Here is a 24,768-nt window from a genome sequence, read left to right on the forward strand (position 1 = left end):
GACATGAATAGGATACAATTCTACCTTTACTACTACATTCACATACATGTGATAAAATATGGTAGAAAGGAAAATACTTTGCTTTAGTTTCAGCAATGTCAGGCCAGAAACTCCAATTAACTGAGAGGTTACCCTCCTCTGGAAGTAGTTAAGCTTCAACGTAATCTATGAAAGCTGCTTTTAAAAATTAGCTGATTACTTTGAAGCTACTTCATGGAAAGCAATTTATTGATTAAAATCTGGCTCTAGCTACGGGACCATTTATGCACATGCAGCGGTCAGCCTGCCTCTAAGCGGAGTTGGAGGCTTGCTCTATAAAACCTTAAATTCGGAAAAATAACATTGTTGACATCTTGAAAGTACTGAGACTTAAAAGTATTGGACAGCTGCCACCATATCAGCTCACAAAACCTCTGCATCTACATGTATGTGCATCTACATACAATATACAGTATCAGCCTACAACCGTTTAGCTCCGCCCATTCACACTGACCTAACAAGGAGTGTTTCAGCCCAACTTTCTAAATGAGGAACGATGTAGGGATGCCAATCAGAACAGAGTTAATCTGCATGTATCAATCAATATTAAACTCAACTCTAATATCAATCTTAAACTCCTTGGAATCACTGGTGGTTCCTGGCTTCTTTCCCCATTCAGGAACAGCTTAGCCCGCTTGCATTGCTTTGCAAGTAGTTACCGATAAGCAATCCTGAGACACAGAGCATAAGGGGTTAAAGGCACAGTAACAAAATAGCCTGTTCAATTTCAAGGGATAAAATGTCATATACAATTGCCACAGCACACCTTCAGAGGTCTTGGGGGGGTCCATGCCTTGAGGAGAGACCAACACAGAATTAGGTAAGTGGTTATAATGTTATGGCTGATTGATGTATTCATTTTCCATCGTATTGGCAGACAGACAGATAGATAGATATTGTTCAAATAAAATTATGTTTTTAGATATTAGAATACTTTCTTATACAATTAACAGTAGAGTATTGTATTGTGTCACAGCATATACCGAACAATTTATTGAGTTCTTCAGCCATTTTGGTGACTGGACAGCCCCAAGATAATGCCCTACAATCCTGTACATTGTAGAATCAGGTTAGCCAATTACTCTTCCTTCGAGTGAATGGATGTGCTGAAAAGCTGCTGACTCAGATCCTGTTGGTGCACTGAAGAGAGGAAATGAGCCTGCTGTCATACAAGGTCAATACAGGATCTATAAACACCATGTTACACGTTTTACAGCCACACAGAGAGACTGCTTGACAAGAGACGATCCTAACGTTTTCTCTCCTGTTCTTCATTCTACCTTTAATTACTTCATTGTCTCGCCCGATGAGGTTAGTTAGCCAAGCATCAGACTTAAACAACCGCCATGATTAGAAAAAACACAACTGAGTCACATGCTCTTCTAAACATGTTGGTTAGAATTTGTAACAGAGGCTGTAGAAGTAATGTAAAATATGCACTCACTGATACTGTAACACTCGCCTCATCCTTCCACTCATTGGCCACTTTATTAGAAACACCTACCTTGTGCTTGCACTTACTGGCCACTTTATTAGAAACACCTACCTTGTGCTTTCACTTACTGGCTACTTTATTAGAAACACTTATCTTGTACTTCCACTTACTGGCCACTTTATTAGAAACACCTACCTTGTGCTTCCACTTACTGGCCACTTTATTAGAAACACCTACCTTGTGCTTTCACTTACTGGCTACTTTATAAGAAACACTTATCTTGTGCTTCCATCCATTGGCTACTGGTCACTTTATTAGAAACACCTACCTTGTAATTCCACTCACTGGCCACTTTATTAGAAACCCCATACACTGTACTTCCACTCACTGGCCACTTTATTAGAAACCCCATACACTGTACTTTTACTCACTGGCCACTTTGTTAGAAACACATACCTTGTACTTCCACTCACTGGCCACTTTATTAGAAACACCTCCCTTGTACATCCACTCACTGGCCACTTTATTAGAAACACCTTCCTTGTATGTCCACTCACTGGCCACTTTATTAGAAACCCCATACACTGTACTTCCACTCCCTGGCCACTTTATTAGAAACCCAATACACTGTATTTTCACTCATTGGCCACTTTATTAGAAACCCCTACCAGACTCCAGCAGTAAGATAAGATAAGATAATCCTTTATTAGTCCCGCAGTGGGGAAATTCACAGTGTAGCAGCAGAAAGGGATAGCAGGACACTCAGTTACAAAAAATTTGGATAAATAATTTACACTATATACACACAATATAAATAAGAATTAAAAAAGCAATAAACAATATTATTTACAGTAAAAGACTCTTAATTGCACATGGGGATGGGATATTGCACATAGTATTCCCTGAACATGAACATGTGTGTGTAGTTAAGTGTGTGTGTATGTGGTCCGTTGGGAGCAGTGCTGGTTGTGCAATATACTGCATCACTCAGTGGACTGAGTGATGCAGTATATTCACCAAACCAGCCTTTTATTTGCATGCTAGCAGGGCCTAACAGTTCTGTTAATCTCCCAGGAAAAAGCAGAGCAGTGATAAAGGAACTACTCTTACTGGGTTTGTGTGTTTCTATGTCACATCTCTAAACAGCTTTAAAAAGAGAGAATGAGAAAGAGAGAGAGAAACTGGGAGTAAAAATGTGACTCTTCAGCGTGGCCTAATAAGTGGAGAGATTATAGCCCTCTTGATTAGACTGTGCTTAAGCTGCCTGTGTGTGCACTGTCCATCAGAAAAGAGAGGGGGAGAGAGAACGAGGAAGAGTATGAGAGAGCAAGAGCGAGAGAGAGAGAGAGAGGGAGCAAAAGCCCTAAAGAACAGAGTGAAAGAGGGGGCAGGGGTGTGACAGCTGGCTCTAGTAAAAAAGAGAATGTCTATAATCCCTCTCTCTCGCTGTGTCTGTCAGTATGTGTGTGTTTGTGTGCGTGTGTGTGTATGAGTGGGGGAGTTGCCTACTTGTTTGTGAAGGAATGCAGTGGAGATAGTTGAATGTGTGAATAGAAAGGAAACTCTGCTCAAAATTCATCCCAAAAGACTAATCCAGAAGCAAAAAAGTGCCTGTTTCTGAATAAATGCAGCATAAATGCAGAAACAAATACGTATCCAGGTTCATTGTTACTTATTTTAATAGATTTTTAGTTGTGTTTAAATTTACCATGCATATATGTGTAATTATGTCTAATATGTGTATAACATATTACATATTGCTCTTATAGTACTTAAAATGCCCTCAAGGCATTCCTAAAATCTATCTATCTGTCTTTTGCTATCACCTCGTTCACACTGAGAACACAAAACATTACCCGAACATTACTGTTGCCATTAATGTTCAGGTTTTGCATTGTTCACGCACACACACGCAGCACTTACTAGGATGCAGCCTTTTGTGAGTGTGAAGAACCTAAGGTTTCCCCTGATGTAAAGGTCCTTTACTAGTTCGATTGTGCTGCAGAAAATGATCACAATGATCACAACTTGCTTGCATGTACGTACATATGGAGTTATTTAACAACCTTTGAAGGTCCTGATTAACTCCTCCAACGCTCAACCCAAAGTTAGACTAGTAAGATACACACCTGTACTGTGGTGTGTTCTTCGGAATGGACCTGTGACCAGCCAACATCAACTATTTGTAGCTTTACCTGGCTTTTGCCTCCTTCACACTGAGCCCCTTATGTTTTAGATTAGATCAGATTGATGAACGGATGCATGCTTTATTGATCCCAATGGAAATCTTACCAGTAAATCTCCAGGTAAAAGTGCACGTGTGAGGAGGAAAGGAATGGTATCTCAAATTCAGACCATTGCCTACATTTCTGCACTTATGAAAAAAAAAACAACAAAAAAAAACCCAACAATACAACACCATGTCACATTGTTGCTGACACCACACCGAAACCAGAGACACAAATGCTTTCTCTGTCTCGCCTACCATTGAGGGTGTGAGAAAGGCACGGAAGTGGCACTGAAAACAGCCTTCTACACCACTCTGAGTTAAAGTGGAGAGATGAGGACGAAAAAAAGCAAGTCAACAGGTCCAGGGCAGGTTGGAGAGAACGAAATAACAACCTGGCACCGCTGACTGCAGCGTGGCACAGGGAAGCAGGGGTGCTCTGTCTCCGGGTCTGGTGTCACAGTTTATTTATATATTTTCTTTTTTCCCTCCTGGTGGATTAGCGAGGTCTGATTGCTTGTCTGGCCTCCATTTCTCATCCTACTGGTGCAGAATGGCACACCATGGCACAGATTTGCCCTGTGTCTAAACTCCCCCCCGACACACACACACCTCCTCCCGATTATAGCATGCTGCGCTAATACCAGCACTCAACAGCTGGACACATCAAATCACCACTTGATTTGGCCTGAATGGAGGCCTTTAGAAACAGAGATCCATTTCTACATTTGCTGAACACATACCTTGTATGTCCACTCACTGGCCACTTTATTAAAACACACACCTTGTGCTTCCAAGAAGTGGCCACTTTATAGAAGCCCCTATCTTGTATGCTGAAACACTGACCTTCTATATCCACTCACTGGCCACTTTATTAGAAACATCTGCCTTGTGCGCCCCCTCACTGGTCCCCTTTATTAGAAACACCTACTTTGTGTACTTTGTGAAGTTTCAAATTAATTTGCAGGGAAAGCAAATGACTAAGAAATTAGGCCCAACATGTATATTTGGAAAGTGGTGATGAGCTCTCATGGTAGTGACTAGCAAGACAATTCTACAAATACAAAAAAAAAAACTACACTATATGGACAAAAGTATTGGGACACCTGCTCATTCAAGAGTTTATTCTTTTTTTTTTTTGGAACAACTGTCTTCTTTGTTTAAGGAAGGCTTTCTACTAGATTTCGGATCACTGCTATGAGGATTTGACTGCATTCAGTAATGAGAGTGCTAGTGAGGTCAGGATGTTGGATGATCCTCATCCCAACTCCCCAACTCAGCTGAAAGTATAAGACGGAGCTCCATCGTTACTTTAAACACAGATTCACTGCTCCACAGCCCTCTAGCCCATGCGTGGCATTAGGCATGCAGGTTCATGTTCATCTGCTCCAGACAGTCCTATTCTATTGACAATAATTCTCTACAGGTAATAAGACAAGCTGTGTCTGTGTGTGCATTTGACACATGGTGTATCTATTGGGTACTGTTGGGCGTCTGACCATTTATATTATTTATATCAATGCTGTATTATTACTCAATATTGCAACCAATAGTATGTGAGGTGTTTCTAAACCTTTAAATGTTAATTCTGGTTGAGTCTACAGCCAATGTCTGTTGCCATGTAAGATACAGTTGTTGTTTTAGAAGCCAACAGGGAGTTATATAAGTGACTTCTGAATCAGCGGGTTTTCTGTGTTTTTCTTACTAAAGGGAAAGGTGTAAATTACTGTCTGTTGTAACTGACTCTATGCTACCTCTACCAGGTAGGTAGAAGTCTGAAAGGTGCTGAAGTGTCCCTTTAATTACAGTGGGCTGCTAAGGCCAAGAACGGGCTTATTCTGCAGCTGATTTGTCCAGAAATGCCTATTCTACAGTTTGTGTACAGTCTCCACGCTTCAAACTTTATTTTCGGTGTCCCTAAACACCAGACAACACATCCAGATGCCCCAGCTGACCCCTTTAGCAAAGAGCACATACAGTAGCATAGCTCAACGTTTTTACCAACAGGAGTCCATTTATCTGTGTGTGTCCTAGCAGGCCAACAATAAAAGTTGCTGATGTACATTTCCCAGTGCATCACGCCCTGCCCACTCTGTTGGCCTGCGGGTGTCTACTCCATCCTCACCACAGCTAACATGGGGAAAACAATGGAAAGCATGTGTGGACTCCTGTGCGTTACACAGCTCTCTTAAGTGCACTCTTGAAAGGGAACACAGGCCAAACAAAAGCACTGGACATACGAATACAGCCACAACATGAGGTCGCTCTAACCAGACCCACTCTTACGTTAGACCAATAAGAGAGTATTCGGAGGTCACATGTGAATCCCATGTCCAGTTTTACTTGGAAAAAAAAAAAAAAAATAATAATAATAATAATCATGGTAAATTTAATTGGAGCATGACTGTGTTTACAGGATCAATGGTCTGCCCAGGACTTTAGACATGGGGCAGCAACAGGGGTGCTAGGGTACACTAAGGGGTAGCATTTAATTGTGTATGGTGTATTGTGTAGTTGCGTCAGCAAAATATCTCATTTGCACCATTGAAATGAATGGCCCACAATGGCTACACAACTTGCTGAGTAGACTTGAAGGAGACCTTAATGTTACAAACACATACAAGTACAACACAGTAAACAAGTGTAAAATGACTGTATCTTGATCTTAAGGCTTAATTAACAATTTTAATTTGATTTCAAATCATTTTTAATGAAAGTCAATGCAACAAAGATTGTATTCCAAGACATGTTGAAGCATTTCCATGGGTCAGTTTATCATGAACGTATGACACAATGTAAAGAACAACTTCCAGATTAACCCTGTGTAAAAAAAACAGTAAAAAATCAGTACAAATGTAGGATGCAGAAAAATGGGTTTTGCATGACAGAGTCAAAATGTTGCTGCATATTTTGTCTTAGGCAATTACACATGTGTAACAGAGCAACAAAAAAGCCAGAAATATATATTTTTCAAATGAATTGAAACAAGAAAGCATGACTGAATGTCGGATTGGTGGAGGGAGCGGCATGTTTATCGAATGTAATTGAAGTTACAATTTAATTTGGCAACTAACAATTAATCCTGCCGTGAAAGGTGACCTAAAAAGACCTTAAAGCAATTTATTCCCAAATTAAAAGCCAAAGGAATAAACAAACAACCTTAACATGAACTGAATCTTGATACCCAGGCAATTTAATGGCAGCACAACTTCAGTAATCATCTATGGACTACTAATTTACTCAAATTCACTCCGGTTCCCCTAAAAAAAACATGCAGGGAAGAGTTTAACTCTTAACACTCTCATACATAAACAGCAGTTGTGAACTTTCATATGAATGATATCTTACTCATAGAGACAGACATGATAGATAGATTCCAAACATGGTTTGGAAACTTTTAGCCCATAGTTTCTTGGCCTTGACTCAGACTCACATGTTAGACTTGCACCTGAGACTGAATTTGGACTCACACTCCAGAGACATAAGACTCGACTGGCCCCTGGGACTCAATTTGGACTCATAGTCCAGATATCTGACTAGGACTAACACACCAGAGACTCAAGGTTGGACTCATACTCAAAAGAATCGACTCAAATTCAAACCCCAGAGACTCCAAACTCAACTAGCCCCCACAGACTCAACTTGGAGTCACACCCTAAAGACTCGTGCCCCCCCCTTTTTTACTGCCCCAGAGACTCAAAACGTGACTCAGACCTGCACCCCAGAAGCTCGATTTGGACTCCCACCCCAGAGATTCGATTCAGACTCACATCCCAGAGATTCGACTCAGACTTAACAGGCATCATTACTGAAGAATGAAGCTACAGGGTACAATAGATGGGTTTATTGCTGTGCATGTATAAAAGGAACCATTGGAAACTCCATTTAAACATTGCAGACAACTGCTAAGCAAGAGGCTTGCTGTGTGTGTGTGTGTGTGTGTGTGTGTGTATAAGTAGGTCCATTTATCCATCAAAATAAACATTCTGAACCACCTGATGTTCACCGGAGTGGTCTTTTCTCTCAGCAGTTGGGCTTTGAGGTGCTGGGAATCATTTTCCTTTCATAAAAATGCTCCGCTTTCATTTCACAAATTCGTATAATTGCCTCTCCTTCACTAACGCACATCCTCACACACTGCGAAGTTAGGAAGTAATTACGTTCTCTGACAGCATATTACTTGTATGCTGATTAATTAAGCGAGTTTGTGCAGTTGCCTATGAGGCCTGCTCTTTCGCCTGAAATTACGGAGTACATGTGTGTGTGTGCGCAAACATGTGCTGTAACTGCAGCCGGGTTTCCCCAGTACAAAAACTAAGCCATTGCATTTGAATGAGATTCATTTCTTCAATCAACCGCACCTAAAAACATCTTTAACGGAGGCTCACGTGAAAAAATGCCTTAGTGACTCTAAGCGTACGCAAATTTTGACCCTTATTTTTACATGCCCATTTGTCGCCACTCTAGGCTGTACAATTAAACAGACTTCTTTTTTATTTCTGGGCTTTTATGACTGAAACACTCCTTATCATGATAACCTGAGTCTTATCTCAACTGCTGTAGGCTGAATATGGATGGATATATACATATGTATTGTTATATATTTAGATATATATTTCCATATATGAACTCTATGGTCTGAGAAGTAAATATATGGTATATTTTAAAACTTTAACTTTAAGAATTACAAAGTACAATAATTTCTCAATAAAAAAAAAGATTTTACAGTGATATGGGCTCTTTAAATGAAAGTTTCTGTATTACATGTCACTCTGTGGACCAAGAAGCCTTTGAAGACTGACAGAAACAGAAAGAAAAAAAGCGAGACATTGGGAAAGACAAGACCATCAGGACAATATGGCACTGAAACACATTCACGATAACTATTTACACCTTTACATCTGGAAGAAGCTGATTAAACAGGAAACAGCTTTTGGGAGGTGATTCATACACAGCACACATGTGGCTTTCTCCAATTTTGTCCGACAGTTTGATAATTTGGCCAATCTGTTCAGTGGAGAAATGTTTCTAAAAATGTAGCTTTGCTCCAGATGTTTTTTGTTCTACAGTTTTTGCACGAGGCGCAGTTTATTCAGGGAACTTAGTGGAGAGATTTTGTTTGGTTGGACTTCAGGTAGTCACTGCCACTGAAAAACACTCCTCTTGACTGTGCAGCATGCTTTGTGTTTATAACGTTTTTCCACTACCCCCTACTTCTACCAGTTGGCAATGTAGTCGACAGGTCATTTGGTTATTATCTTTACTGATTTAAATGTGTTTTTAAAGGAGTGACAGTGTGTGCATGTTTACCTGAGGCTGATCAACTGTTTGGATCATTAGATACACTGTAAAACACATGTCAGAACACTTTAGGTTGTAATCTTTTTTTTTTTTTTTTGACTGTTCAAATATGTGCTAAATATAATTACAGTTTCATAGCATATTTGTTTGCTATGTGTGTTCAAAGTGCTACCAAGTTCTCCCACAGATGCGCCTCTTCAAGAAAGGCCGCATTTTTAATCAGCAGTAATTGGAATCACTTAAAACATTATTTTCATTGGTAACTTTTTTTTTCCTGTTGGCAGAGAAAAACTGACTGAGTTCCATTAATCAAAAGATTCAACTGTGGAGTCACTAATTAGCTAACTTCTCGGCCCTCTGTGTCTCTTGTTGCATAATGTGCAATATGTAATATGTCTTTTTATCAGTTTGAAAAAGTTGGGCTCACTTTATTTTCATAGTCCCTTAACGATGGTCTCCAGATGCTCAAATTGTTGAACCATCTGCTGAACTTCAGGGTAACTCCTTAAAGGGCAATTTCACACAATGTCAAACCGAGTCATTCCGAGTGGTGTTTGATGTGAAGAGCTTGATTGTAGAGAAACTTACAGACTTACCGACAAATTCTTTACAGTGGTGGTGAGAGGAACCTGCAGTCACCAGGACTATACAACACAAATGTAGCCTTTTTATTAACTATCCAAAACCAGCAGCGAATCTACATATGTCTTCTAAATGTTACAAATCTGAACATAACAAATCTTGTCTCATGAGGCATGAGGCAGTGTCTTACTATGCATAAGTATCTGGTGCAGAAACTGCATTAAACGTTTCGGACATCTGATTCTATTCACCACCTCTAAAGTGTTCTAGAGAACCTCTAAAGTTTTTACCTCTTTAGTTTTTACTTTTTTTGAGTTACACAACAAACCATTTTTTACTTTACATTATTATTTTATTCTTTTATTTATTTGGTTATAAACCACTTTGTCCAAAGACATTCTGTAGTGTAAAACAGGCAGTCATTAAAAAAAAAAAACACTGTCCAAACCCAGAAATTGGGCAATCAGTTCAAACATGCTTTTTGTTATGGAATTACAAAAGATTTAACTGCCAATCCTCCTGAGTTCCTGCCCTGATATTTACACACATGCAGCTTCTAAACAAACAGAGATAATCACACTGTGCTGTTAATTTTAGATTCTCTCAGTTTGCAAAGATCTCAGCATCATCTGCCAGTCATTTAACATTCCCTCTTATGGCACTAACTATGCGCTCCCATAACAAACTACTTTGACATTTGCAAAATCACACAATGGGAATATGCGACTCCGCTAGCCATGGAAAAGAAGTCTAGTTGCAATCTGAAATGAACTTCAAAAAAACAGCCAATGACAACTGTGCATGTACATCTTCTGCATTTGTCTTTTGTGTGTATCTGCCTTTTCTAAGATATGCAAGGCCACACTGCCTTTAGCTGGACTGCTCCTACAGAAAGAAATATCAAGTAAATCAATACATAGAAAAAATGTAAGGATCTGTTATAAACAAAAATTCCACTGCGAGGTAACCAAAACTAGCATGCAAACTAAGCATTAGAGGCTGTGAAAATATTCTTTGCATATAATAATAATACTTGTAGGCTTTATTTTTTTATGTTTTGCAATGTGACAGAATAAAATAAATATAGACAAACAGAAATAGAAGGAAAAAGTAGAGTAGAATATAATGAAATAAAACATAAGATGCAAGCCAAATATAGGTGCATAACAGTAACAACAAGATCAAGACAGATAAAACAGATAGGTCTCAACCCTTCTCTTAAATATCCATAAATTGTTCTCAGATCAGAATAGAGTGTTAAAGATTAAGGCAATAATGGGGAAAGGCTGCCTTGCCACTTTCAAGTCAGAAGCCCAGAGCTGCCAGCATGTTTCTGGTGGCTGATCTGATGGCTCATGAGGGAACATACCTGATAATCTTATCACTGAGGTATTGGGGAGCAAGAATGTGCATAGTGATTTTAGGCTCTGTGTTTCCACTATCATTATGTAAACTCACACCCATCCAGGCATGGAAGAGGAAAAGAAATTAGAATCTCACTAATGCATATATGCTTGCAGTCACAAATGTAACGTACATGAAGTAAAATATCTCAAATCATATTAATAATTTTCTGTATCGACCAGGTGCAGATTGCTAACAGGACAATTTAAAAGGTTCATTCTAAAAAAGGCATTCTATATTTATTGACAGATTAATTAATAAACAAGCCACCAAGTGTAAATAAATTAACAAGTAACAATATGTCGGTTTCAATCTTTACATTCAAAACAGAACTGCTACAAAATTAAATCAGCAAGTATTGAATAAATTATGATACAGCATTGTTAGCTTGGCACTAGTGCAATATTCAACATCTCAGTCTCAGCTAATGGAAATTAAAACTAGCACAGTAGTAATTTGGATAAAAAAGGCTTCTTATAAAGTAGACTTTTTCTGGTGATTTTTTATAGTATTATTCAAAAACAGTATACAAGAAAATGGTAGGTTTTCATGTTGGATAAGTAACTATTAACGGAGGCTGCCTTTTCAGATAACGAGCTAATGAGCTAACACTACAGGCTTGTATGAGATTTTTTCTCCTTAGAGAACAATGTGCCAACAAGTTTTTCTGTTTCTAGACCCATCAAACATCAGCTACAGGAGCTACAGCTGCACAATCTTTACCTTCTCAGCCATATCCTTAACAGCACTTTGCAAATATGCTCATGTTAAGGCACCCATGTATTGCTGAAGCAATACATAACCATATTTTACAGTCCATTTCTGTTTGGTATGTACATTTTGGTTCATGTGATTTCAAATGGCCGTGTTACCAACACATGAGCAGTGATTTTACCATTTAAATACTGGTACCGTAAATGGTTATTGGTAAAATGGAGTATTTAAATAACGGTGCGCATCCCTAACTTGAACATAAATCCCTTTAGAATTACCCTAGAAACTCATGTGTCCGCCCTGGGCCTAATCTGAAAACCCTCTGCCTTCGCCATGGTGCTATACTGTGAAGAACGCTAAGATACACACAAGCACGGTTCGCTTGATCGCCTCAAAGTGCGAACAATAATGCAGAAGTGCCGTCAGCTAAAGAATTGGAAAGAGAATTTCAAATAAAACAGCACTATCAGTAAATATTACACATTGTTCTGCTCACAGTGAGAGGAAGACATTCCATTGTCTAATCTGACCTAGTTGAAGCTGAAATTTCACAACTTGCTGACATGTCTGAAGTACAATACTCTAGGGTATGGCTTAGCTTAGGAGAAAAAGACAAAAGGCGCTTGTCAAATGTTTATCTATTAGGAGCTTGTACTATGAAGTGAGCACTCACACACACACCTACAAGCATATTACTAATAATATTTGACAAAGAATACCCGAAACATCTTGAGATGTGCCCATTGTTCTTGCTATCATCAGACACATTATGCTACATAGTACTGTTGTTTTTCTAGAAATGGTTATCTTTTCAGAGGCTTGATTACCTTAGATCAATTATAATAATTTTGACCAGGATATAAAGGGCAAACACTGCTTCTATTCAACTTCACTAATGGCTCCACCTTAAGAGCCCAGCTTTTCCTCTCTCTCACCAAGAGACAATAGCAGTCTATCATGCTAATGTCAGAGCTCCACTGGCCAGTCAGATGCTATCAAATGAACGGCAGTCTCCACTGAGCTTTGCTTTTGAATAATGGATGGGACTGAACAGGGCCTTTAGGCCTGAACTGCACGGCTTCCCTTCACGGGAGGGGGTCTACTGCGGGCTTAACAGAGCATCGGCTACCTGCCAGTGGCAAGCAGTCCAAGAACCCCAGCAAGGTCCTTTGAATGGAGGGGCAAGGCAGTGGCAGGAGTCATTTAAATGAGTGAAATGTCCTCCGAAGTTGCGTTTGGTGCAAAGCAGAACATTTAAAGAGCTCCCATGAGTCAAAGTTCGAATTTTGGAATTTGCATTCAGTTCAGAAATGAACCCATTTAGCTTGGTGCTAGTGTTTAGCCATTTAGCTTTTTTTTTGCTACTAACTATATTATACTGACATAACCATTCCAAAAATATGTAGTGAATGAAGTCATTCTCAACATGAATAATGTACTGTACTCATCTCTTTACTTGTACTTACTAGTACTTACATCTTTCCCACATGTGTCTAACCCACCCAGCACTCGTTAAAATGACATTAAAGTTTAAAGGTGAAAACTGAAAAGACGTCTTTTTTAACTTTCACTTTCTACCAAAACTATACATAGGAAATAAGTCCTCACAACGTCTTTTCACCCACTCGAAAAAACAAAAACGTACATAGTGAACAGCGTCTTTTTAACAACATAGAGCTGGATAAGTATTTTGCATTATGCAGCTTTCTCAGTCATTTTAGATTTATCTACAGCTCTGGTTATCTTTATGGACACATCCAACATTAGTACATTCTTATTTACAGATCCTGCATTACAAAATATGACTTAAAACCTGTGTGGACTAACCAAATTAGTTTTTTGTAATTTTGCAACCATTTTCTTTTTGACAATCTGCATCTAACTCATTAGGTAAATAAAATAGGTAAAGCTATAAGCACCATGTCTTGCAGGACCCAGGACCCAGGACAGTGAAAACCATGACAATAAAAAAGTTTTTTTCATCATGTAAAATCACCATAACTACAATCCTCCACCATCTAGAGGCTGACACAGGTTGGTTTATATTTAGCTGTACCCTTTACTCAGCTGTAAGCAGTCCACATATTTTGCAAGGAGAAGGTTTAAGGAGAACAGGCAAAAAAAAGCATGCAATAATTGCAGGGACATGGAAAGGCTGACATCAAAATGTGGGAAAAAAAAACAATGCTGCAATTAACGCAGTGCAGCAATTAGACTGGCAGCCTCAGCAGCCAAAGTAATGTTCAAACGCAAAGATAGAGAACTCAGTGACTGAAACATTTGTGGCATAGGAATAATTGCATATGCACTCACACACAATGTGGGCGCTTACTGGAACAGGATGGAATTCTATAAGGACATGCCATAGGACGCTTCACGAGGTGCAGCATTTTGAAAAGAAAGAGAGTAAGAGTGAGAGACTCCCACATGCCGATGCAGAGGGATTGGACACCTTTAGCTTGGTACACACTCTGTGAATAATGTGTTGACTAAATTTGCCCTCCCAAAGCCGAGCTTTATTAATGGAGTGTATTAACTTTAACTCTCGAAATTGAATTCCCACACACTCGTCCAACAGAGAAAAGATAACCTTCAGCTGGATATCTGCTCCTCACTGCTTGGATTAATTTTCATTAGCTCTACCTGTAGGTGTTATAGTTAAACATAATTAAGAATGAAGCCCCAAGGCGTAAAATAAATTGAAATGACAGCGCTTCAGATATAATTGGAATAACATGTTTGATGAATTATCTCTTGAAAGAACTGCTCGTTATAAATGACTAAATCTATATTTTCTAGGGAGATATTTTAATCACTTTACATTTGGGATTACGGTATTGATTAATTACAAAGCTGACCTTGCTGTCTAAATCAAAACCCTCAGATTCATCAGGACTTTTTTTACACGGCCGATAGCCAGGATGGGATTCAAACACTTGGGCTTCATGAAAGGGCCCAAAAGATGTATTGTTCATCTTTAATCATTATGTTAGCTTTAGCATTACTCTACTTAACCCATGTGGTCTTAATATTCTGTATACTCCCCTTGTCCTAAGGGTCGAAAATAAGTCAAAGTGCATAGCTTTCATGGAGGTATGAACAAAGTAGTGTTACTTTCTCTAATGTTGGGGTCACTTTAGGAAAGGCAGAGTTTTATACTGCTGTTATACATAGTGGCCGGTCATTTCTGACCCTTAAGACAACATGGGTAAATTATTATTTAATGTGCCGGTTTCCTGGACAGGGATCTACTCATTGTCTGATCTTATTTTCACTGAAAAAATTCCATTCAAATTCTGTGTAGTTCAGTGCAAGGCTTAATCCCTGTCCAGGAAACTGACATTATATAAGTTTGTGGACACCCCTTCTTATTAGCGAATTCAGCTGCATTAAGATGCCACCAATTGCTGACAAAGGTGTTTAGTTTTGCACACACAGCTAGCATGAGACACTGTGGAGCAGCCACAAATGAGAGAAAGGTCACTGTGCTTCATGCCAGGTGTCAGGTAGAGGGGTGTAAAGCCCCCAGCATTAGGCTGAGGAGCAGTGGGACTGTGTTCTCTGCAGTGATGGTGCTCCATCCAATATTTTTGAGACAGGCTGGGTGCCAGAACTAATCATCCAATAACAGTATGTTTCTAAAGCTCTCATGACTGAATACAACAAAATCTTCACACTCATGTTCTAACTTTAAGTACAAAGCCTATAAAAGTGCTGAATAAGAGTCCACAGAGTATTGGCCATATATAATGTATGCAGAGTGTTAGCTTTACATTTCTCAGTGCTATTATAAAGAGCTTTACATCAGTAAAGCTGGTGTATACAACGTGGTCATCGACCATCAGCGACATGCCTCCAGGAACACATACAAAACTCTCTCTACATATTTCCCCCTGACCACATCAAGATTAAACTAGTACTAGCAGAAATAACACATTCAGGGGACAGGGGCAGACTACTGTGCCTGTGTGTAAAATGTGAATCCAGAGCTTCTTAATGACACTATAAAATTATTTTTAAATCATTCATGCAATTATCTAATCAGCAATTCACTGCTTGCAGTAGTGCAGATACAGGTCAAAAGCTTCTGGTAATGTCATAAACCAACTTTATAATAAGGGGAAAATGTGATCTCCGTGATTTTAAGAATGGCACGATTATTGATGCCAGACAGATTATTTTGAGTATTTCTATAACTGTTAATCTCCTGGGGTTTTGAGCCCAAGTCTCCAGAGTTCTTCTGCAGACAGAAACACCATGTTAATGAGAGAGGTCAGCAGAGAATGGCCAGACTGCTTCGAGCTGACAGAGGAGCTCCTGTAACTAAGATAACCACTCTGTACAACTGTGGTGAGTTGATTAGCATCTCAGAATGCACAACAGCTCAAATACTTGGGCAGATGGGCTACAACAGCAATGGACCATGTTGGGTTTCACTTCTGTCAGCCAAGAACAGAAAGCTGAGGCTGCGAAACTGGACAGTTGACGATTGAAAAGAGCATAGCCTGGTCTGATGATTGTGATTTCTGCTGAGACACACAGATGGTATGATTGGAATTTGCCTATTTGAGTATTGTTGCTGAGCATGTGCATCCCTTCTTGACCAAAATCTCCCCTTCCTTGAATGGCTACTTTCAGCATAATAATATGCCATGTCTTCAACTGCAGTTTCCTGAACAGAAGGCCAGCAGCTTATAAAAGTTGTGGAATCCATCCAGAGTCAGTTTTGTATATATGTGTGTGTGTGTGTGTGTGTGTGTGTGTGTGTGTGTGTGTGTGTGAGAAGAGTTTTACCTGTACTGTTGTGGTGAAATAAAAGCACAGTTAACTCAGCCAATCACTTTTTTTCAGAAACACTGTATCACTGTAACGCCATTAAACTAAAGAAGTGTCGTAAATACCCAGAGCAAAAGAAAACAAGAATGATCTTAAATGAAACTATTAATGAGTTTAATGTGTTGATCTGTGTAAGGAGGTGGAGAAGGAACTGCAGACTGTGCAGTAAGTGAGTGGAGTTCATTACTGTAACACAGCAACAGGCCCCTTGTTAAGAAACTATAATTTGTGAGAAGGAGATGCTAACATTAAAACGTAATAAATGCTACCTTCACGACACTGTTTATTTATTTCTCATTTATTTATTTTCTTAACCGTTGTATAAAAACAACAGAACACTCAAGGTCATGTGTAATAGTATAAACCAGTCTAAACATTTGTGTATTTAATCTAGATTGAGTTTGCTGTCTTAATATTCTCTTAGAGAGCAAAGGCAGTACACCTGAATCCTGATGCACAAATATGTTATGCCTGTATGCCTGCACTGCTGGCAGTGAAGGTGTGATTGACAGCTGTGTCCTGAACCTGTTCCTGTCACAATTCCCACTGTGCAACCTGGATTTCAAAACTATGAGAAAGAAACACCTTAAAAACAGCAATAACTGGTATAAATATTACCTTAGACATATACAAATGCCAGCTGATTACATATTCAGATGTGGCCTGTGGCTCTGTTGTGGATTCTTGGTGATATTAACAGTAATACATAACATCTAACGAGCCACATGTGGGTCAGATCCACTCAGGGGGTGACATGTATTCCCATGCACCCAAGTGTTTATTCATTGCTTTTCTTTTAGAGTGAGACAGAACAGGCGTTCAGTTTTCTGTGGCCCTTACTGGTTTTTAGACACAGGGATGAATTTGACTAATAAGGCAGAGCTCTGTGAAAATGGTCCAGCATAGTTGATTATCTCAGCAGAAACTAAATACACTCCGGTTTGACCCTATCAATAAACAACGCTTACACAATACTACATGGCCACTGTAAAGACGATACGGTTACAGCAACACTGAGAAAATTAAAAGTGTAATTTATTTGCTATTGCATACTTTGGGTCATGCTTTTGTTCTACAAATTGCCATGTAAAATGATCCTCACCACAAAGCATATAATCCCCTTTGCAGTTTACAAGTTGCTTGCGCCATTGTTTTAGCCATCTACAGACACAACTTTCAGAAAGTTAATTTTACAACGTGAGCTGTTAGCAAGCTTTATGTTATAAAGCCAAATTACGCTGTGACTTATGTTTTTTTTATTAAGTGGCTAAAGCAGAAGCACAAAGCAGATGTGTCTAATAAAGTGGTCAGTGAATAGAAACAAGCAAAGAGGTTCTTAAAAAAGTTGGCCAGTGAGTGGAAGTACAAGGTACACATTTCTAATAAAGTAGCCAGTGAGTGGATCTTCAAAAACAGGCCACTTCTTAGACTGCAACTGGATTCTTGTTCTTCAAAACATTTGTTTTAGTTTGTATTAAGCAGAATATTAAATTAATCTGAGACTTACTTATTAAAGACCAAACTGGCCTTGCTGTCTCAATCAAAAACCCATCAGGACTGTCATAGAAATTTACGTTACAAATGGAGATGCAGGCTACAAAAGAACAGACAGATACGTACATGTGTTGCCATTGATGACATCACAAAAAACAACATATTAAATTGTTGTTTTTTGGTCTGTATGGATTAGAGCAACATTCACATATTACATTAAATTCATTTTTTTAAATAAAGAAAATTCTTTTTTTCATGATATGAGCCCTTTATAGGTACTCAAGTACACAAGTTTTGAGGCCATTATAATGACCTACCTTTTAATGTTGCCAAGTGTGGTAAATTTGCTAACACAATTCCACAGTACACCCACCACTAGACATTGCTGCACCCCTGTTTTCAATGTCTCTGGTCAAGAGCTAACTCACCAGTGTCCACCAAAAACAACCAGTAACATTAAGCACAGTAGGAAGCTGTTTCACAAGAGCCGACTTCTGCAAATACCTGACCAGGTTGGCGAACAACATGGCCGTTACACGACAAAAGCAACAATACGAACAGCAAGAGATTTCAAACACTATTATACTGGTTTGCTTTACTCCACAGGACGACGGGGCAGAGCAGCCCCTGAGGGAGAGACTGAGGAGACAGATAGGGGAGGAGAAGAGAGAGAAGATCAGGCAGACGAGAGTGGAAAGCGAAAAGAGGAAAGAAGGACAGAGGAGTGGAGGAGAAGGAGTGAGGCAGCCAGATAGCAGACACGGAGACAGGATACAAGGGAAACATCTGTCAATCAATGGGCCACCTCCGAGTCAATTCATACAAGAGAACCCTTGAGAATTTCCTTCAAAAGCCAAGCAAGACAAAGGGTTTAAGGCAGGCCACACGCTGCAGCGTTAACAAGGCTGTTCAAACGTACATGTGAATAAACTGCCGCTTTTTTACCGTTTGTTGTTTTTTACTTGTTTTTTTTTAGATTTTTGCTTCATACCCACCCATCCTATCCCGAGTCTATCCATCCATCCACCCCCGCAGCTCCCCCCATCCCTTAGGCCTTCACTCCAAATCACAAACAAAAGCCAAAATCCTGAGGGGAAACTGCGTGGGAGCCGAGCAGCTTGCCAAATGCAAAAAGCAAATCATCACTGTAATCTTCAGCTGTAGTGTATATGATCTGGGTCTGCACTCCACCTGTATCATGAAAATATCAGTACACATACAGCATGCTGGTGCCAGGAAATCACACTTACAGTTTTAGTCAGTACTCTAATTTTGATATACATTAAAATAATCTTTGAGGGTTTTTTTTTTTAAGAATTTAAGAAAGAGTTAATGAACAGATATTTAGTTAACTGCAGGGGGGGGATTGTTTTTGAGATGATAGCACTAGCACTAGCTCAAGAAAATCTGTAATTTTTGTTCAGATGAGCTAACAGGTCTTCTACACAAGATCTTTTCTTCTCAGTGGATAATGTGCCAGCATGTAAAGGTAAAGGTGCATGTATTTGTCACTGTACTATGTACAGCGAAATGTGTCCTACGCATTTGACCCATCTGTGGTAGTGAACACACACACACTAGTGAATTAGGGGCAGTGAGCATTCATACACCCAGAGCGGTGGGCAGCCAACTCCAGCGCCCGGGGAGCAGAGAGGGTGAAGGGCCTTGCTCAAGGGCCCAGCAGTGGTAATTTGCCAAGCCCGGGTATTGAACCCACAACCCCCCTTGTTGACATATTGGAGATATTTTCAATGATTTCTTTAATCTGTTCATTTCCTGGGACAATACAAGCATCCAAAAGACAAAAAAAAAACAAACAAACAAAAAAATTGGTGTGCAAGCTTTAATATTTCCAAAATCAAACCATAACATCACAATCAATATTCTCTCCAATAATTCATTCAATTAATATCTTAATAAAATATCTCCTCATATTATTTATTTCAATAAACTACACATAATTACACAAGGTGGACTGGGAAGGTTAAGCAAGAGTAAGTAAGTCAAGCAGCTTTAGCTAGCATTAGCATCAAGAGGTGCAGGAGCTTCTCTAAGGCCAAATGTGTCACTTGGTACTCCCACACTTCTCTAAGAGCCTTTCCACCTCCTATTACATTCTAATGCAGCACAGTCACAGCATGCTAACCTATCACCACCTCACCACAGTGCTAAAAATACCTAACACTGGACAACGCCGCCAGGGATGCAAAAACAGGTCAAGGAGCTCTCTTTGAATTGTGCTTCCCTGCCCCCAGGAGGGCACAAGCAGGAAAGCACTGTTTACTTAGCAAATTAGTCAGTAAGCTAATGGACAGCTAGCCTGCCAGCCACCCCAGTAAGTGATACAAAGCCATTAAGTGGCTTTTATACGGGCAGGCTGTCCATGGAATGCTAACAGAGGCATGTGAAAAAATCTGTCAATGCTGCGCAAGTATTCGCAAAATATCACAGTGGTCTGATGACTTTCATGAAAGTGGGTATCATTAGTGCAATCCAAGAGGTAACTTAATTGTCTGGCTAAAGCTAATTTGTCACTCAGCATGAGGGCAGTACAGCCGAGGGCAAATGCTCCATTTTTCTCCCTCATGGTGACACTATATGTTGCAGTCGGACAAAAGTTAAAGATGAAAAGAATTAAAATAAAGGTTAAAAATAAAGGTTGCTAAAGGGTTCTTGGCTTAGATGTGCAGTTCAGGGAAAACACATTGAACTGGTTTAAAACAGGGTACTTCAATTCTGGTCCTGGACGGTTGCATTCCAGTTCAGTTTGGTAATTCCCTGCTCAATTTAGTTTGAGTTGAGCTGAAGTCTGCGGGTTTCCTCCACTTGCCCAGAAAAAAAAACCAAACCGGCTCTGGCTGAAGGCTGGCTGACATTCAACGTGGAGGAGGAGAGCGTGGGGACTGGCATTCAAACAGCAGCCACTTGCAAGTGAAAGTCCCTGGCCTGTGTACAGGGATGGCATCTGCTGAGGAGCGGGGGCCTCGCTTTAGGCATTATTACAGGAGAGCGAAAACGGGACCCTGTCACAGCCACTCATGAAGGGGACAGGGCAGTCTATAAACAAACAACCAGCGCTTTTGTTATATTGCTTCCAGGGCCTTTTGAAATGTAAAAGGTGATCCGCCTCCAAATGGAGAACCAGGCGGGTTATCTTGAGTTTGCAAGTGGTTTCAGAGCTCGAGTTGAACAAATCGAAATAATTCCAGAATAAATCAGTTTGTGAAGATCCACTCATTGGCTACTTTACTTACTGGCCACCTTTTTTTTTTAGAATCCCCTTGCTTGTACCTACTCACTGACCACTTTATTAGACACATCTGCTTTGTGCTACCGCTTACTGGATGTGATGGCTGTGTACTTCTAATCACTGGATACCCCCCCCCCCCCCCCCCGGAAAGCCCTTGCTTCTACCTCCCCACTTTATTAAAGCCCCTACTATGTACCATGTCTACTTTATTAGAAACACTGACCTAATACTTCTACTCAGTGTCCACTTTACTAGAAACCTCTGACTAATTTCATGTACTGGTCACTTTATTGGAAACTCCTTTATTAAGGAAGGTTCCACCATCCAAAAATATCCAGCCAAGAGCTTACAATTGTAATTGATGAAGAGCTTACACTCATAATCCTATGGTCTACAATATCTAACTGTACATGTGCAGGGTGAAGCTACAAGGGAGGAATTTCTAATGAAGAGTGGATATGTATTTCTACAGTATTTGTGCCTGCTTTTTTTTTTTTTTTTTTTTTTTTACTGAGGTCTCTAAAAATGGTCTTTTTAATGGTCATTAGTCTACCCCAGGTTTAGCTAGAGATCCCTTGTTCAACAATCCATGATGACTTTTTTGCCTCTAAAGCTCACCATCGAAGCAGTTGTGTTTCAAAGAAAAGCAAGGCTAATCTTGTGCTCCCCAGAGTTTTCTCCAGCTTACTAAACATATCGCACATTGACATTCGCTTGCTTTCTGCTGGAGATGCCTCATTTCCTTGGTGATATCACCGTCCAGTGACAGTACAATTTAAAAAAATCAATACGCAGCACTGCACTACTCCAGCAGTCTGCAAACTAGGGCCTATTTTTGGATTATTTTCATACTTCGCTCAAAGAAAGTGCAATATGACATAGGTGATCTGTGGATGTTGTCTGAAAATCCTTACATTTTTCATATCCTACATTTTGTTCATTTTATTTTTTGTCCCCAAAACAGTTGTAGTCCAGTTATACATGACTGTTTTCAAACATGTCTTTATATATCAAAATGAAAAGACTTTTCATTCTGACATATGTAAATGGCCTCTTGTTTAAATGGCTGTCCTGTATTGTGCCTCATTCTAAATGCACTCCAGCATAAAACATGCATTTTGACTTTAGTGTGAATGGGTGAGCTTAAGCTACCATAAACTGAATATATGAACATATGTAAGTGTATTTATTTTGTGAAATCACAAAGACAGTTCATTCATAAAGTGTTTGTTAGTTGCCATATTAACTGTATGGTCTGGGATGAGTGAATGTTTACAAACAGTTTTGCAATGTAAATTTGGGCCCTTTAAGACTCTGGACTCATTGGAGATAGATGCAAAGGCCAAGCAGCTGAAATATGTCTGATACACTGCTGTAATGACGTTTTGAATCTAAGCCATTATTGTTTCTCATCTGCTTTAAACCAAGGCGAAGAAGCCAGCTAGCAGTTGAACAAGCAGGCATGTTTATTATATATTGACTTTCTATTCTGCTTTCTATAGCAGAAACTCACTAAAGCTGTTGTTTTGCCCACTTTATTTTTGCACAATTCCTCTTCACCTTGTCTAGAAGTTTCAGTGTTGCTAGAAGCTGTCCCTGATCTGCTGAGCCATGATTAATTTGACTGCATCCATGAAATCGCTGGAGATAATCATGAAGCTCTGAATATCTCTCTGGAAAGAGGAATGGTTTTCCCCTGTTTTCTGCAAGATGCTCACAGTCATATCAATGTTTTATTCTATGCTACAATATAAAATGTCCTTGTCCTTGTTCCCCATAACCCAGACACCCGACCACACGCACACCTTGAAGTTTGCATTAAAAGGTATTCTGAGCGAATTTGAACAACCTCCAAGGTGAAAAAAATATCTTGAGAACTTTGAGAACACTGCAGGGATAAGAAGAAATACATTTTTAGTGCTAATCTGATACATGCATCCTCAAAACATCCTCCAGCATCATTCATCATCAAGAAGTTTAAATCAATCTAGCTAATTGATACACCTACAGGCAGCGCCTACAAACTTCGCTAAGCTAAGTTATGCAATACCTGTAAATAAAAGTAATTCAGCTAAAACTGCAGCTGGGAATGTGCTTAGAAAATAAACTGCTTTTGATATATTTCCAATCAGCGAGATCTGAAGCAATCTTTAGTGCTCAAATGGGTTGCACAATCTCTAATTCAGTCATCTGCCATCCATTCATTTCTCCATCCTTCCTGCAAATGATCTATCTGCCTGTCCATCCAATACTTAATCTATTCATCCATCTATGCATTCATGCATCTGTTTCTTCATCCATCTCCCATACATCTATCTATTCATCCATTCACCAGTCTATTAAAAATGAAGTCCTGGGTCAACAACTTGGACATAAATCAAGGCATAAAATTGTAATCTGAGGAGGAAGCATAAATAACTTTTAAATGTTTTGCCTCTAAGCGTATGCCTATGACTTTGACTAAATCAGTAGTAAGCTGGATTAGCTTTTGCGCTAACTAGCATACTTGCAATCCAAATTACATGCTAGCCAACCATTTCAAATTTCTTTAACCTCTTTTCTTTGTGCACAGCATTTACTGCATAAGGTGCCTCAGTTCTGTCCTTCAGATTGATGTTTTTTCCATAATGAAAGGCTTGTTATTTGAAGCTGCATTGAACTTGACAGGCTTTTAGTAGGGATTTACTTTGCCCAATGCCTACAGCTAGCAATAAGGCTAAACTGAAATTCTCTATTAAAGACTGGAGACTCAGAGTCCCATGAAGCTACTTGTAAACAACTGTCATCTGCAAAACACAAATAAATGCTTACAAGACATAGTGTATATAGGATATCTCGCCAAAGCTCATTTGCAGTTTGCCTGCCTTGCGTTTATACACTTATAAATGATATAATACACAATGCTAATGTGTAATGGGAGGTATCTGCAGTTGCATTTTAAATATAAAGCATACAGTTAAAGATATGAGTAGTGCATACATCATGGACGTTTGCAGTATGTGCACTAAAGTGTGTTCATGTAAACTGAAGTTGTTGATTACACTGTAACCACTTAGAAGCACTTCATTTCAGATGCCGCACAGCTTTCCTGTCCAGCCAACATCCGCCTGCTGCTCTGAAGCGGCTGAATTGTTCACTAGGTGCTAGAGGATTAGTGGATTGTCTTCGCCTTTTTTCACAACACCGTGTCAAAGCAGCACGGAGGCGTTTTCCCAATACTGATTAAAATTGCCCTGGAAGCACTGAGGCGCTCAGAAATTCAGGAAAAGCCATTTCGCCTGAGACACAGATTATGAATAAAATCAGTTTTTTATTCCTCATTTGGTTGGTAACCCAAATTTGGTTGCCAAAACATGCCTTAATATCATTAAGAACCATGGCTGTAATCATAAAAGCTGAAAATACAAACACTGGATGAACGCATAGTGTATTAGCGCAATGGAAAATGCTACAGAGCTGGGCACAACTCAATGCAGGTTCAATACC

The 24,768-nt window shown here is 39.5% G+C and overlaps 1 protein-coding gene across 1 annotated transcript in view; it reads right to left on the minus strand.

Annotated features, from left to right (window-relative positions):
• cntnap2a (contactin associated protein 2a) overlaps positions 1-24,768 on the minus strand; it is a 514,884-nt gene that overhangs the window by 477,136 nt on the left and 12,980 nt on the right. The window lies entirely within an intron of this gene.

The sequence above is a fragment of the Salminus brasiliensis genome, chromosome 1, assembly GCF_030463535.1.
Source record: "Salminus brasiliensis chromosome 1, fSalBra1.hap2, whole genome shotgun sequence".
NCBI classification, from domain to species: domain Eukaryota; kingdom Metazoa; phylum Chordata; class Actinopteri; order Characiformes; family Bryconidae; genus Salminus; species Salminus brasiliensis.